This window comes from Mus caroli, unplaced genomic scaffold (assembly GCF_978045245.1).
Source record: "Mus caroli unplaced genomic scaffold, Mus_caroli_1 scaffold_10, whole genome shotgun sequence".
In the NCBI taxonomy this organism is placed as follows: Eukaryota; Metazoa; Chordata; class Mammalia; order Rodentia; family Muridae; genus Mus; species Mus caroli.
Window position 1 is genome coordinate 115,416,175 of NW_028227265.1, and position 16,741 is coordinate 115,432,915.

Below are 16,741 nucleotides of genomic sequence, written 5' to 3' on the forward strand. Positions count from 1 at the left end.
ATTAAACTAAAATCTGGTCTCACATTCAGAGCACTCTGGCCACAGGTGAATGGCATCTGCCATATTGGCCCTCAAAACTAGAGATGACTTCTTTGAGACACAGAAGCACAGAGAGTAGTTTTCTCAAGATCAACACAGCTAAAAGTAACACGTTACAACTCAGATTTGCGTGCATGGTCAACAGACATTCACCATCTCTTCCAAGTACTTTATCACCCTACATCATTAAGTGGGAGTCACCCCAGATCCTGTCCCTTACAAACATAGCTCAAGTCCATGTTCCCTGCCTATGGCAGGAGCTAAGGTATCTGTTGCCTGTGGCTACTGCATGGGAAGAGGCAGAAAAAAAAAATGGATCTTACCTCTTTCCTCTACAAAGAAAGTGTTGCCTCGATGTCTTATGTTAGTCAAGATCTTTGAGGGGACAGGGAAGAAAGTGGAGAAGATACCTTTAAAACAAAACTATACTGTTTAGGAAAAATCTCATATTTATTGTTTTGTGCTGTTTTCTTGAGACTCGGTCTTGTTCTGTAGCCCAGGCTGGACTTTTACCTACCTGCCCCAGCCTCCTGGACTCTGAGATTATACACATACACTCAATGCCTAGCTAAAGGAAATATTTTATGATAACATACAAGTCAAATAAATGCATGCTTATATGCAGGAATGCACACACTACTAGATGTGTGCACCCAAGTATACACACACACACACACACACTCACACACACACTCACACACACACTCACACAAAGATAAAAACATTTAGAAACACCCATGCTTGATAATACTGACAGACAGTACCACACCACGAACATTTTGGGAAGACAGCCAAGAATATGTCCCCCAAGGCAGCACAGAGCTGCCTGTCTAATGGTGCTGGCTTTCCTGATTTGATAAATATCCCAGTTCCAGAAGCATCCTTGAAGGCTGGTTGGAGGCATACAAGCGGCCCCCCGACTGGCTGACAGGCAAGGGATGCAGAAGAGGAGTTAGGCAAGAGCACCCAGCGCTAGAAGGTAACCCACAGATCTTAACATCAGCAGGAATAGAGAAGCAAGCGCATAAAGCAAGTCTTAGTCTCCCCAGACTAAGACTGTCAGAGCCACAGCTTGGCTTCCCAAGGTAGTGTGAGACCCCACAGGACCATCACAGGTCCAGGTCAAACACCTTAAGTCCCAGCAGCCAAACAGGTGCCCACAGAGAGAGGAAAGCAGGACAGACAGCCAGGACCGGAACACAATAGGACAATGCCAGGCATGGAACAGAAGCCCTGAGTGGAGGAAATGCTCTGTCTGTAATTGCCCCCACACAGGAGGAGAAGAAGAAAAAAACCCAGTACAAACGGAAAGCTGGGTAAACAAAAGGTACCAGGTTGCATTGTATGCAGCACATAATGTAGTATTTCCCAGCCACTTAAAAATCCATACAGTCACTACAAAAGAGTCGCACAGGCATGATGCTGAGAAAGAACCTGTACACAGCGGATCTGGGCTTGGAGACCCTGTTTATACACAGCTCCATAACTTGCAAGAAGAATCAGCTTGGTCCGTCTCCTGCTCACCTCTGGCTGGGAAAGTGTGGATGTCGACTTGGCAGTGACATCAGACAACCTCCAGGTGATTAGGACTGTATTTGCTCCCCCACCCACCCACCTCCCCCCACTGAACCATATATTTAAGTTGTATAAACTCACAGTGTGCATGTCACTCTTCAGCGATGTCCTTTTTGTTTTTGTTTGTTTTGCATTATCAACTGTATTCTTTATGTTGTTGTTGTTTTTCCGTTTTTCGAGGCAGCGTTTGTCTGTGTAGCTCTGGCTGTCCTGGAACTCACTTGCAGACCAAGCTGGCCTCGAAATCAGAAATCCGCCTGCCTCTGCCTCCCAAGTGCTGGGATTAAAGGCGTGCACCACCACCTCCAGGCCAGAGATGTGTTTTAAAAGAGAGGGAGCCTGCTCACTATCTGAGCCAAGTGCTAACTGAACCAAGGGCAGGAGGCCTCCCTGTGGAAGGGAACCTACTGGTCTTGGCCTTAAGAGGGCGCAGTTGTTGTGTCGTTCCTAGTTCCCTATCTTGCAGGAAGTGTTCCAAGACAAACAAACCTCACTCCTACTAGAAGGAAGCTGTCTCATGTTTATCCCATACCCCATCCATGCCTCAAGGCCACCAGAGAGCCCTGCTTCAGGGGTGCAGGAGCGAGGGGCAGGTAGGGCAGGGTGCACCCTCTGGTCATTCTAAACCTATCCTCTGTCCGTGCAAGACCATACAAGTAGAACCTGCAGTAAAAGACCCTTGAGGTCTGACACCCCCCATCTCTCCTGAGCTCCCATGGAGGTGGGAGGTCCCTTGGTTTTGAGGGTCCTGGGAAAATATTTCCACAGGTAGAGGGGTATTAGATCTGCAAGTAATGTGCCCAGATTTGCATAGGGGACAGAGCACTATGAAAACCAGACTGGAGTCTTGAGAGTGAGAGGGCAGCTAAGTTTGACCTCAAGACTGGCCTGGGTTGTGAAGAAGCCCCAGGAGAGAGGCGTGGGTGGGGATTAGAGAGAGAGGACTGCGGTCATGGGATACTTAAGAGGAAGGTTTCTTATAAATAATAGCTGATGTCTGAAGGGTGGAAAGGGGAAGAAGACATTGATAGAACTGTTCCACGCAGCTAAACCTGAGAACATGCCAGAAACCAGAGCTGGTCCATAATTGGCTGGTCCATTTTGGAACTTTGTGGAAAGCCATGAACTGAATGGGCCTGACAGTAAGAAGAATACTGTCTTAGTTAATTAGGGTCTTACTGCTGTGAACAGACACCATGACCAAGGCAACATTCATTTAATTGGGGCTGACTTACAGGTTCAGAGGTTCATCTAGTATCATCAAGGTGGGAACATGGCAGCATCCAGGCAGGCATGATTCAGGAGGAGCTGAGTGTTCTACATCCTCATCTGAAGGATGCTAGCAGAATACTAGCTTCCAGGCAGCTAGGATGAGGGTCTTAAAGCCCACACCCACAGTGACACACCTACTCCAACAGGGCCACACCTTCTAATAGTGCCACTCCCTGGGATGAGCATATACAAAACATCACAAATACTCCATTTGATTTCTAAGTATTAATTAAAATATAGAATAGGCACGGCAAATTAATTATCACTGGGGGCCAGCTGTGACTGGTACTGAAACTGAGTGTTGGGAAAGGTTCTAGAATGATGTGTTAGCCAAGATCAGCAGCATTATCTGCAATAACACCCAGCCCCCAAAGTGTGGTCACTTAGGAAAACACTTGCATATTACTGGCTCACACTACTAACCACTGTTTTCTTAAGTGACCACGCATCCTAGCTAAAACATAGTCCTAAAACCTTTTTGTTTTGGAGTTTCTAGATTTGTGTTAATCAAGGTGGAATGAGACACCCTAAATGTAGGTGGCGCCATTCAGTGGTCTGGGGTCCCTGACTGAATAGAGAGGAGAGAGTATGCTTACACCAACATTCCAATATTCGTCTCTCTTTGCTTCCTGACTTCTGCAGAGGTGACCAGCTGCCTCCCACTCCTGCAGCTGTGTCTTTCCCCATCACAATGGGGTGCACCCTCAGACATAAGCTAAAATAAACCTCCCTTTCCTTATGGTGTTTTCCTCGGGTATTTTGCCACAGCAGCAAGAATAGTAGCTAATGCAGCTTTACGAGCAAGAATCAATGAGATGCTCCGCTTTAACTGAGGGTTATGTTCTGCACCCTAGCTCCCCAGAGGATGGCCTTACTTCAGGGGGCTTGGAACCTTTAAAAGGTGGGGCCTGGTTGCCTGAAGCACATCCCTAGAAGTAGGCCCTTGAAGGTGACACCCAGCCCAGCCCCTTTCTGCATTCTGCTTCCTGGTCTGCCACCTTGTGGGGAACTTCTGAGACTGAGTCTGTGAAGGGGACAAGTTCAGGGGCTCCAGGGATCCCAGGAGGTGCCAATTTAGTCACTGTCACAGTTGCCACATGAAGGTACACTGACTGCTGAGCATGCTGTCCCAGCATCTTGCACAAGGAATGCCTGAAGGAAGTGTGCTTTTTCCACAGATGTTAAGATGGAGGCATAGGGCTTAATTTACCTGCCCATAAATACACAGGTAGGGGTCTAGATTTCATACTGACGTGGGTGGTGGGGTGCTACATCCACTCCAGTAGTGACTCGCATTACAGGTTTGGAAAGCTGGAAGCAGTTTCAAGGAAACTCAGCCTCCAGGAACCTTGGCATTCCCATAGCTCAAATGCCCCAGATTTGTCCCTGCAATATTGTGGAGGGTCTTGCATGCTTTCTTACAGTATTTTACTGGATAAGAGTTAGAAATCTCTTAGCCATTCTGACTGGTGTGAGGTGGAATCTCAACATTGTTTTGATTTGCATTTCCCTGATGATTAAGGATGTTGAACAGTTTTCAGGTGCTTCTCAGCCCTTTGGTATTCCTCAGTTGAGAATTCTTTGTTTAGCTCCTTACCCATTTTTAATGGGGTTATTTGAATTTCTGGACTCCAGCGTCTTGAACTCTCTGTATATATTGGATATTAGTCCCCTATCAGATTTAGGATTGGTAAAAATCCTTTCCCAATCTGTTGGTGGCCTTTTTGTCTTATTGACAGTGTCTTTTGCCTTACAGAAGCTTTGCAATTTTATGAGGTCCCATTTGTCAATTCTTGATCTTACAGCACAAGCCATTGCTGTTCTATTTAGGAATCTTTTCCCAGTGCCCATATCTTCGAGTCTTTCCCCAACTTTTTCCTCTATTAATTCAGGTGACAGCAGATGCTGGCGAGGATATGGAGAAAGAGGAACACTCCTCCATTGCTGGTGGGATTGCAAGCTTGTACAACCACTCTGGAAATCAGCTTGGCAGTTCCTCAAAAAATTGGACATAATACTACTGGAAGATCCAGCAATACCTCTCCTGGGCATATAACCTAGAAGAAGTTCCAACTGGTAATAAGAACACATGCTCCGCTGTGTTCATAGGAGCCTTGTTTATAATAGCCAGAAGCTGGAAAGAACCCAGATGCCCCTCAACAGAGGAATGGATACAGAAAATGTGGTACACTTACAAATGGAGTACTACTCAGCTATTAAAAACAATGAATTTATGAAATTCTTGGACAAATGGATGTATCTGGAGGATATCATCCTTAGTGAGGTAACCCAATCACAAAAGAAGTCATTAGATATGCACTCACTGGTAAGTGGATATTAGCCCAGAAACATAGAACACACAAGATACAATTTGCAAAACACAAGAAAACCAAGAAGAGGGAAGAGCAACAGGTCATAATCCATTCCTCATTAGAATAGGGAACAAAATACCCATGAAAGGAGTTACAGAGAGAAAGTTTGGAGCTAAGATGAAAAGATGGACTATCCAGAGACTACCCCACCCGGGTATCCATCCCATAGTCAGCCATCAAACCCAGACACTATTGCATATGCCAGCAAGATTTTGCTGAAGGGACCCTGGTATAGCTGTCTCGTATGAGGCTATGCGAATGCCTGGCAAATACAGAAGTGGATGTGAAAGACTCCAAGAGGAGCCCCTCGCTCAGGCCTCGGGACAATAGCGGACCCCCCAAGAACTCACGAGAGACCAAACTTGATGCAAACCACATGAGGATTTATTCGGGGAAAGCCAGAGCTCTGGGGACGACTCATATCCCATGCAGGAGTAGAGGAGTCGACCTCGAGGGGGAAGGGGTCCCAGTTTTTATAGGCCCTCAGAGGGGAAAGGAGAAGGGGGGAGTAGGGGATTTCCAGATCTAAACAATCTCTATTCTCAAGAAATGGGTATGGGAGGGGTACAAGGAACGAGTCTGGTACAGGTGCAGCACCTCCAGATTGGCCCCCGGCTGTGGTTGCTGGGGAGATTTTCCGACTCTATCCCAGCAGCCAATATCAAAAACACCTGGCAGTGAGATGCAGCAGTGGGCACACACCTGGGTTCAAGGAATGATCAGAACATTGGCAGACACATGGGTTCAAGGAGTGGCCAGAGCATTGTGCACCTCTATTTTTCTAAATCAGTAAAGAGAGTTCTGCTAGACATGAAATCTATTTTGCCAATTTCAGTGCTTCTGTGACCTTTCACATTCTGTCAGGATCTTTCAGATGCTCACAGACCTCTATTAAGATGGAACACAAGGCCCCCAATGGAGAAGCTAGAGAAAGCACCCAAGGAGCTGAATGGATCTGCAACCCTATAGGTGAAACAACAATATGAACTAACCAGTACCCCCAGAGCTCGAGCCTCTAGCTGCATATGTATCAGAAGATGGCCTAGTCGGCCATCACTAGGAAGAGAGGCCCCTTGGTATTGCAAACTTTATATGCCCCAGTACAGGGGAATGCCAGGGCCAAGAAGCAGGAGTGGGTGGGTATTGGAGCATGGCAGGGGGAGGTATAGGGAACTTTCCGGATAGCACTTGAAATGTATATAAAGAAAATATCTAATTTAAAAAAAGGTTAAAAAAAAAAGAATTAGAAATCTCAGGGCAAGCTTAGCAAAGTATACTTAGAATCTTCAGTACAGTCAGGTATGGCAGACTACATTGCACAATAGAAGCAAGTTGGTGAATTCTTCTGACAAAAGAAGATTCCCCACAGATACTTAAAAGAACAGCCAAGTTACACTCATATGCAAGAATTTACCAAGGCCTAGGAAATGGGGGGTGGGGTTGGGTTGTGGTATTACATTATTCATGAGAAGGTTTGCTAGAGCAGAACCCCCTGGTGCTAGCTTCCACAAGGCTCAAAGGTGTCACACAAATTGTGACTAGGGTGTGAAATCCTTACCTGTCATTAGCTGACCCTAGGCAGGGCTGTTTTATCTTTACTGCAAATATTACCTGGTTCCTGTAAGTCCTTTGAAGTCATTCCTTTGTTTTGTGTCAGATACTTCAATGTACTTTGCCTACTGTGACATCCTACCCCTTTGTTTTCTGTATAAGACTGGTGTTCACTTTGTGACAATACACTCAGATTCAACAGTCTCTCACTGTGGTCTTTGTCATTCACCGACTCCTTTGCCCACCTGCAACCAGAAAATCATTTGCAGATAGGAGACCCAAAATAGGGGTTAGTCTGCGGCAGTGAGGAGCAAGAACTGAAGAGGAACAGGCCTTCCTCTTACTGCTTATGCTGCTATGCTGGTCTCAGCAGCAGAGTCCCAGGAAGACCTCAGAGCTGCTGCTGCCGCCACCTCCTCCTCCTCCTCCTGCTCCTCCTCCTCCTCTTCTCTAAACCCACCACAGTCTTGACCAAGCAAGACTCTCAGCTCTCTGCTGCCGCTAATGAGGAGCTAAGGGTGGGGGCAGAAGCTCAAGGTGGGAAGCTGGGAATTGACTGTCCCACCTAGCTCACCCCTAGCCACTGCCTCAAAGATAATTCTCCACAGGGTTTATTGCCTCTGCAAGTATTTATTAGCCATTTTCTCTCCAAATTTATGCCAAATCAATATTGGAATAATAGCTTGGCTGCAAGGATTGATTTCTTGTATTTAAGGCGAAAATAGTTTAGTTTGGAAGCCCCAAGCACAAGTCTCATACTGGTTGAAAAGATAATGCTTAGCTCAAGGATTCCTGGGAAGCCTTCCAAAGCCAGAGGCCCCAAGAGGCAAATGGCCTTGGCCTTCAAGGCTGAGGCCTGGGAACCTGCATTATTCGTGTCAAGAAGGACCAGTGAGCAGGAACATGGCCCCTGAGTATTTCCCAGGTGCAGAAGGTAGCACCAGACATCCCTCAGCAGGTATGCCTCGAGCCCACTCCCCCTTTTTACTAAATGAGGAAACCGAGGCACAGAAAGGCTAAGCCCATAGCTTGGGTTTGTCTTCCTCTATGTGAGTGAGACTTCCTTGAACCTAGTGGTTACAGCTTTCTAATCCCAATGTGAGTCTGCCCAGTTCCTGAAACCACCACCCCAAATTGAGGCCCAGGATATGTGACTCCATTAAAAACTAGCATGGACCATCCAATCTTGCTGCCGGAAACTGGGTATCCGGGTAGTGTAAACAGCCCAACTCCTGCATCCTAAACAGAAAAGAACAAAATGCAGGGTGAACCCTAAACACTTGTGTGAAATCTGTCACTGGTCCTCCTAGAACTCGGGAGTACATATATATCCTCGGAGAAACCCTAATGTAGTATAAATAATGTATACTTTCCTATACCAAACTTACCATTCTCCCCACTTAATAAGGACTTTAAAAACTACCAAAAGGACAGGGGAAGTGGCTCAGTTGGTTAAGGGCTTACCAGGAAAACCTGAGGTCCTGAGTTTGGATCCCCAACCCACACATGAAAAGCTGGGTCAGTGGGGTATGCCTGTAACCCCAGGACTGGGGAGGTGGAGAAAAGGCTCCCTGGAGCTTGCTGCTAGCCAGTCTAATCTAGTCATTGAGCTCGGCGTTCAGTGAGAAACCCTGTCTCAAAAAATAAGGGAAGACACCCAGCATTAAGCTCCAGCTTCCACACCCAAACACAAACTTGTACACACATGTCGCACACGGGTAGGGAGGAGTACTGAATTACAGAGAAAAAAATGACCTGAGCCATCTCCCCAGTGGCCATCTCTCCGACTCTGGCAGGAACTCCCAGCTGCATTGAGCAGCCCTGACAGGAAGGGACTCACTATCACCTGCCCCCTATTCTGCCCTAAGATAAGTTTACCTGCATCCACTTCCCACACATGCGCTGCTTGCTCAGAAAGGTATGAGCGTGATGCTGAAAGACCCACAACGTGAGGACTCCCCCACGTTCTGACTCAGGAGAGGTGACACCCCAAATCACACACAAGAAACGGTCTTGCTGCAAATTGCAAGAGCATTTTTATTCAAGAGCGCTCTCGGGCCCACGGTCATACACCACGCAGGGGTAGAGGACCGTGGCGCCCCGAGTAGCTGAGTAAGGGGGTATTTAAAGGAAGAAACCACAACTCAAGGAGGTGGAGACGGCGTTGTTGGAAAATACCAAAAATGCCAGTTAAGAGTCACAAGGAAGTGCAAAGTCACAAGTGTCAGGTTATCTCTCGAGACAGTTTCTAAGAGCCCCTAACAATCTAAGAGCCCCTAAAGATAGCACATTTGCATTGCAGGTTCTCGTAATGGTCAGGGTGGGTCAGGGTGACTTTCTTTGAATGAACACTCTTTGAACCCAGGAATCGGGTGGGTGGAGGAAGGAATGTTGCTATCTGTTTTATGACCAGCACCTGGAGCACTAAGCCACAAAGACCACACTCCCAAGCCTGGGCCTAAAAGCCTCGAATTTTGTTTTTACTTTGCTATACTTCTTCAATGCCCCAAGTCAGCCTCTGTCCAGGCCAGAGTCAGCAGACCCTGAAGGAGTCTGGTCCCTGACATGCTCTGACACCTGCTAGTTTGGACGATCTTAGGTAAGTTATGAGATCTGTAGGTGATTTCATTTTCCTATTGCTGAACGGGGCCCAATGGTAATACTAAGGATTGGAGATGTAGCTCAGTCATGGAGTACTGGCCTGGCACGTGCTAGGCCCAGAACTCAGTCTCCATCATGCAAGAAAACATACAAGAATGCCTACATCTACTCTTGACTTTGCATTTCAAGCCAAGTTTGGGGTCTACAGCTGGCAGTTGCGATGTTTGAGACTTCACTGAACTTTTGACCCTGACAAAGCCTTTGGACCCATCACTAACTCCATCTCCATACCACTCGGGTTCTCATGACTATTGACTGAACCAGTAGACACTAGGCATCTTCTAAGTCACTGATGAAGCATGATCGTCTGAAGGGACTCTTCACAGTCTCCTGGCACAACACTGGAGACTTTCTTACAGTGTTTCCCAAACTGTGTTCCTTGGAATATTTGCTTCCCTCAAAATGGTGGGTGTGTTTGGGGTTAAAAGATCCTAGACAAAATAAAAATAATAATATTAATGTTAGGAAACAAGGGCAAATATCTCATGGAGACTTCCATATCAGGCCTTCCCTCCAGCTATACAAGCTCTTAAATCAGTTCTGTCCACACTGAACTATTTTTATTGAAAAAAAAAAAATCACCTCTTCCTTTGTACACAGCCAGACTCACAACACTAACTTTCTACTCCTGAAAGGGTTTGGGGTTTTTTGGTTTGGTTTGGTTTGGTTTGGTTTTTCCATGTCCTGATGGAGACCCTGTAGCAGCCCAGTCCTGAAATCCTTTCTGAACTCTTGTCTGGCCCCAGCAGGGGCTATCAGTCATCATCGCTGTGAGCCCATGTCAAGACCCTGAACACAAAGTCTAGGAGCTGCTTCCTTCCATGACCACACCACTGCTCCTCCTGCTTCCCCACCCCGCCCCGCCCTGCCCCGCTCCAAGCAGCTCCCTTGAAGCCTTTTCTGGTCACAACCTATTTGCCTGCTCCTTGAGTCCCTAAACAACTGGAATAATCCATACACCTCCCCAGACATCTGAAAGCCAGCCCCTTCCTCCAGCTGTTTGTCAAAGGAATGTCAGTTAGCCCTGAGGGTAGGAAGAGCTGTCCTTCCTGGTGAGTGTCCATCATTTTCTGTGCAACCTGGGACCCTCATCTCCAGTTCAGTTTAGTTTTTCTGAGGCAAGGTGGCTCACACGTTGAACTATGTGACCAAAGACAGCTGTGAACTTCAGATCCCCCTGTCTCTTACCTCCCCAGTGATGGGGTTTCCGGTGAGCTCCACCATGGCCAGGTTTTACGAAGCGCTGGGATCAAACCTATGGCCTTCCGCATGCTAAACAAGCATCCTACAAACTGGGATTTTCATCCCTATCACCAGTCTTTAAACTCCTTCACAAAGGAAGCCTTTTGTAAATTAGACTCAGTTCTCAGAAACGTCTGTCTCACCACTGGCCGCTAGATGGCGATGTCAAAATTCTTTTTCTTCTCCCAAATAAACTCCTGTGGAATCTCACGGGATTTTGTATTAATAAAGGAATAGTAAGATGGGGGAAGGAATGCCAGCATTTAGGACTATTGCTCCCTCCTTCCTCCTCGGTGCCCTCCTTCATTCAGAGATGTTTCTCCACCAGGGGACTGACCTTGGAGGCCAGTCCTCCCCAGCAGGGATCTAGTTCAGGGTGCACACTAGGATGCACTCACTCAAGCACGCAAACAAGGATGGACCTTTAAAACCAGTGAGGTCCAGCCATCCCACGCTAAGTAGGTCAGACTTTCTAGATATGCACCCCCTTCCTAGTGCTGGGGAAAAGAGCCCACCTCACCCCACCCCCAACAATTCTACTGCAGCCCAAGGCAAGAGTCACTGACTTCCTGGGACCCTGGCGCCCAAGCCTGGTGGGCCTTCAGGATTTACCAATGTTGCTAGTCAACCCAGGCTTTAAGAGCCACATTAGAGAGGGTGAATTTCTGGAATTCAAGGTGCTGGACTACCTCGAAGGAGGCTGACTGGTTTTATTTCTACCTTCTTTCAGACTGCAGCACCAACTTCACACCCAACAATTCAAGCAAGTTCTGATGGTAACCAGGGATCTAGGGCAAGTTACAGGTTCAGTCCCACAAAGTGAGCTCCATCTCTGAACCAGTGGTTCATGGCAGCCTGGGTGATTCACACTGAGAACAGACCACAATCATAGCCTTCCTTCATTTCCTGGGACTATGGCTCCTTAGAACAGATGCTGTAGTTCAAAACATGGAGCTTTGGCGATAGAGATATAAGCAGAAAGACCATCAGCAAGGTCTCCCCTCCTGAGTGCAGCCTGGTGGTGCAAGGCTATAATCCCAACACTAGGGAGGTAGAGGCAAAAGGATTAAGAACTAAGGCCAGCTTGGGCTACATAAGGACATTCTATCTTAAAATAAACAAAAAGAAGTATTCTCTTATATGAAGAGCAAAGGAGGGCCATTATTTCAGGAGAGACGCAGAAAGGAATCTGAACGCACAGGCCTGGCAAGACTCCCTCAGTTAATGACCCTTGGCTTACATCTTCGTTGTCCGTCACAGTTCCTACAACTATCCACACTCTGGCAAATGTCACCCTAAAATACTGAGGTTTCCCTCTGCCGTTGGTTCTTCCTGTCTGCCACAATGTAAAACTTACGGCAAATGAACATTCATCTTTATCTTCTTGTTGCTGTTATAAGATTTCAGCCTATATAGGCTGTTGTAGGAACTAAAATGGGAAGAAAAATATTTCTTTTCCCCCTTAAAAATCAAAACACAGCAAAAATAGATAATTTGGACTTCCTTAAAACTAAAGGTATTTGTATTTCAAGAAACACTACCAATAAAATTAAAAGGCTTGGAGTTTAGTTGAAAACATTTATAATTACATATTTAATGAATTTAAAGACAGACTTACACCCAGGACTCTTTAGAAGGAGAAGGAGGAAGAGGAGGAGGTGGAAGAGGAAGAGGAGGAAGAGCAGCAGCAGCAGCACCCAGTTCTAGAAATTGAATTGTGGCTTCTCCCATGCTAGTCAAATACTCATCCACTGAGCTACCTTCCCAGTCCTTGCAAACTCTTTAACACCCAGCAGCAAGAGGGCAAACAACCCAATTAAAACTTTAAAAGGCAGATGATTTGAGACATTATTTCCCAGAAAAGCTAAGCATATTATATACATATGAAAAGTCCCTGGAGAGATGCAAATCAAAATCACAACGAAATGAGACTTTGAGCCCACCAGGAGCAGTCCAATAAGAAGACAGATAACAGCATGCATTCCTGAAGAAGAGGAGAATCAACATCCTGAAACATCATAGGCTCTGCTTGGGGAAATGGTTTGATGAAGCCTGTAAAGATTCAAAACGGAGTTTTGAGTTCAGTGATTCCTTAAATCCACTGTTAGATCTGCAGTGTTGGAAGAATTTACAATGTTCACACAAAACACACTGCACAGCCATGTTCAGAGCAGCCTTATTCATGATGGTGAAAGGGAGGACAGGACCCAGATATCCATCAGCTGATGGATGGACCAACCAACTAGGGTAGACCCATACAGTGACCATGCTCTGTAGGGGTACTGATGCATGCTACATCACCATGGCCCTTGAAAACATTGTGCAGTGTGAAAGAAACCAGTCACAAAAGGCCACCTCATAAACATGAGTCCATTTGTGTGAAAACCCATGTGACAGAAGAAAGACTACCACCAGGGGCTGGGGGAGGGGTTGGGATTCTTCAGAAGGTGATGCCAGTCCTCTTTAAGTACTGAGGATCAGTGAGTGTACACACACACACACACACACACACACACACACACACACTGAATCCTATACTATAATAAAAAGATAAGCTTCATATATGACTTCCAGTTCAATAAAGCTGTTATATATATTTTTAAAGATGTATTTATTTGTTTATTTTATGTATAGGAGTATGCTGTCTGTCACTCTCTTCAGAGACACCAGAAGAGGGCATCAGTCAGATCCTATTGCAGATGGTTGTGAGCCACCATGTGGTTTGCTGGGAATTGAACTCAGGACCTCTGCAAGAGTAGGCAGTGCTCTTAACCACTGAGCCATCTCTTCAGCCCAAAGCTGTTATGTTTTTAACTAGGTAACATATTAGGCTGAATGTAAAGGAGTCTGCGACAGGGAGATGGCTCCATCAATAAGGTGCTTGCTATGCAAGCCTAAGGACATGAGTTCAGATCCCAGCACCCACATAATCCCAACTCGGTGGACATAGATAGATCCTTGAGGCTCACAGTGCTCAGATAATCAAGCCCAATCAGTGAGCCCCAGAAATATGACACCCAATGTCAACCTCCAACAAGTGGGCTTCTCCAGGGCAGAAGAGCTTAGTGGATGAGAGCAGCAGGCCCAGGGATTACTTAACCACAGGATCTTCCCCCTGGTGGCCCAGGCTACCTCCTTCTATTTTTGGAGTGACTGACTCCAGATCTCACAGGCACCTAGATGAGTGACAGCTCTCTGAGGACTCCAGAAACTCCAACAAAGGCTCTCTCCTTCCTTGTTTTTTGTTTTGTTTTGTTTTTTGTTTTTATTTTTGTTTTTATTCAGTCTGGGATGCCAGCCCATAAGCTGGTGCTGCCCATATACAAGAAGGGCCTTTCTCCTTAGTGAGAGCTCTCTGGAAACCCTCTCACAGTCACATCCAGTGTTTTTTTCTTCGAGGTGACTCCAAATCTAGTCAAGTTGCCAGTGAAGAGGAACCATCACAGAGCTCTGGGAGCAGGCTTTGCCACTGGACAGATGAGGACTAGAGGGGGGGGGGGAGGACTTTCCAATGGGAATGGGATTCAGATAGACTAGGTGAAAGGTGTTGCATTTGGGCTGAGCATTAAAGGGTTGGGAGGCCTTGGCTGGCACAGTGAGGAAGGAAAATCATCTCAGAAGTGAAGGACAGCTTGGGCAAAGGCTCAGAGGCAGGAAGCATGTGTGGCTATCCTGGGCTGATCTACTGTGTTCAGCAAGGCCAGGCAGACATATACAGGAAGGAGCTTAGTTGGAGCTAGGCACAAGTACATGAAGCAATACTTGGTGCTGTAATAGATTAGATCTAACCCATGCTCTCAAGGCCATCCTATCTGAGAGAAGTTATAATGCCTAGGACACAGAGTCACACAGTAGGACTGGTACTAAGAGCCTCAGAATAGCTTCTGTTATCAGAAGCATCATATGAAGAAAAGGAAAATTTTGGAGCAGCCAGATCTGACTGTAGAGAGACTATGGGGAGGTTTGCTGCCACCAGACAACTTCTCCGAAGGAGATCTGCTCCCTGTTCTTCAGCGACACTAAGCTCAGGCAAGCGTACCAAGTAGTCAGCCCACACTGGCAAAAACAAGACAAAATGAAAGGGCATCAAGAGCCAGGCATGACTAGTGCAAAACCTGTGAAGTCAGTATCTGAGAGTCTGAGGCAGTAAGATCATGAGTTTGTGCCCATACTGCTGGGCTATTTGGGGGGAAAGGAGGAGGAGGAGGAAGAAGAGATGGAAAAAGAAAGAAAAAGAGGAGGGGAGAAGAGAGGGTGCTGCCATTTAGTCTCCATATGCCCTGGTAGAAACCTCAGCTAGGGTCACACCCATAGACTCCCCAGAGCCTCCTTATCCCAGTTCTCCAGCTAATCCCAGAGATGCACCCCCATCAACTTCAATTCTCACCCCCAGCCTTCTCCCCCACTCACAACCCCACAAGTGTTCCCCATATCAACTACCCTTCTCAACCCCTTTCTCACTCAGTTTCTTCTCTCCAACCACCTGCAATTACTACTTTCTCCATAACTAATGGAAGTGCAAACTTATACAGCTACTTTGAAAATCAATTTGGTGGTTTCTCAAAAAATTGTGAGTAGTCCTGCCCCATGACCCAGCTATACCACCCCTGGGTATATACCCCAAAGATGCCCCATTATACCACAAGGACACATGCTCAACTATGTTCATAACAACTTTATTTGTAATAGCTGGAAACTGGAAACAAACTAAATGCCCCTCAACTGAAGAATGGATCATGGTAATGTGGTAAATTTATAATGGAATATTTTTAACTATTTAAAAACAAGGACATTGCTGGGCGTGGTGGTGCATGCCTTTAATCCCAGCACTTGGGAGGCAGAGGCAGGTGATTCTGAGTTTGAGGCCAGCCTGGTCTACAGAGTGAGTTCCAGGACAGCCAGGGCTATACAGAGAAACCCTATCTGGAAAAACCAAAACCAAAACCAAAACAAACAAACAAACAAACAAACAAAAAACAACAACAAAAACAAAAAGGGGGACATCATGAAATTTGCAGGCAAATGGATGGAAATAGAAAATGTCATCTTGAATGAGGTAACCTAGACCCAGAAATACACGTATGGTATGTAATCACTTATAAGTGGACATTAGTTATAAAATACAGGACAATCATGCTGCAATCCATAGCCCCAAAGAAACTAAGTAATAAGGAGGATGCAAGGGAGTTATGTGAACCTCACAGAGGGTTCTTTGCTGAACACAGCAGGGTCTTTTTGGCTTCAGGATCAGCTCCATCTTCCCTATAACACTGCTGGAGGCAGACCCATCACTGTGGACAGATCCTTTCTCTGTTCAGCTTCTGCAGTCTAAGGCTGAGTGGTCTGTGTGTTGCTTCTCTGAAATACACAGTATCTCTCTATCCTCCTGCTGGGTGGGCTCTCTGGCTGCCTGTGAAGAGTACCAGCTGGAAGCATTCTACAAAAGTCGCCATTAGGCTCCCAAAGCAGATGGGGCCTAGGATGGAGCCCTTTCTCTCTAGGTCTCTGCAGCTTCTGACTGCTTGCCTCTTCCTCATCTAGCTCAAGTCTGGTCACCAACATCTCTAGACTTCCTTTACATCTGGAGCTCTGCACACAAGGCTTCCAGATTGAAGAGGTGTGTGTGTGTGTGTGTGTGTGTGTGTGTGTGTGTGTGTGTGTGTGTTAGGCCACGGTGCTAAAAGGGAGCCTGGGAGTCTCCTGCCAGAGCTGCTCAGGAAGTGATATTGAAATGGGGACGGGGAGAGTGGTGGGGCTCAGGTTTGAGAACTGGGTGAAAGCAAGCAAATTTGTTGAAATGAATTCTAAAATGTGGCTCCAACTTGTTAACTTGTAAATTCCTTGGCCTCCTGTAGCTCCCAGGGTGACAATGCTGGCCAGGAGACAGGCATCAAATGAAAAATCTCTTCTCCACTGCTATCTCTGGCTATACCAGACACAGGAGACACTGACAAAAAGCTGGAGTATGTGTGGCTAACCTCAGGATGGACTGTTCTTCTATCAGGGGAGTCTCAGAGCAGGCACACCCT

At 46.4% G+C, this 16,741-nt stretch overlaps 2 protein-coding genes across 5 annotated transcripts in view; both read left to right on the forward strand.

Annotated features, from left to right (window-relative positions):
- LOC147002524 (cadherin-11-like) overlaps window positions 1-16,741 on the forward strand; it is a 271,038-nt gene that overhangs the window by 233,486 nt on the left and 20,811 nt on the right. The gene's annotated exons all lie outside the window — the stretch shown is intronic.
- The window catches only part of LOC147002525 (uncharacterized), a 239,771-nt gene that overhangs the window by 202,144 nt on the left and 20,886 nt on the right, over window positions 1-16,741 (forward strand). The gene's annotated exons all lie outside the window — the stretch shown is intronic.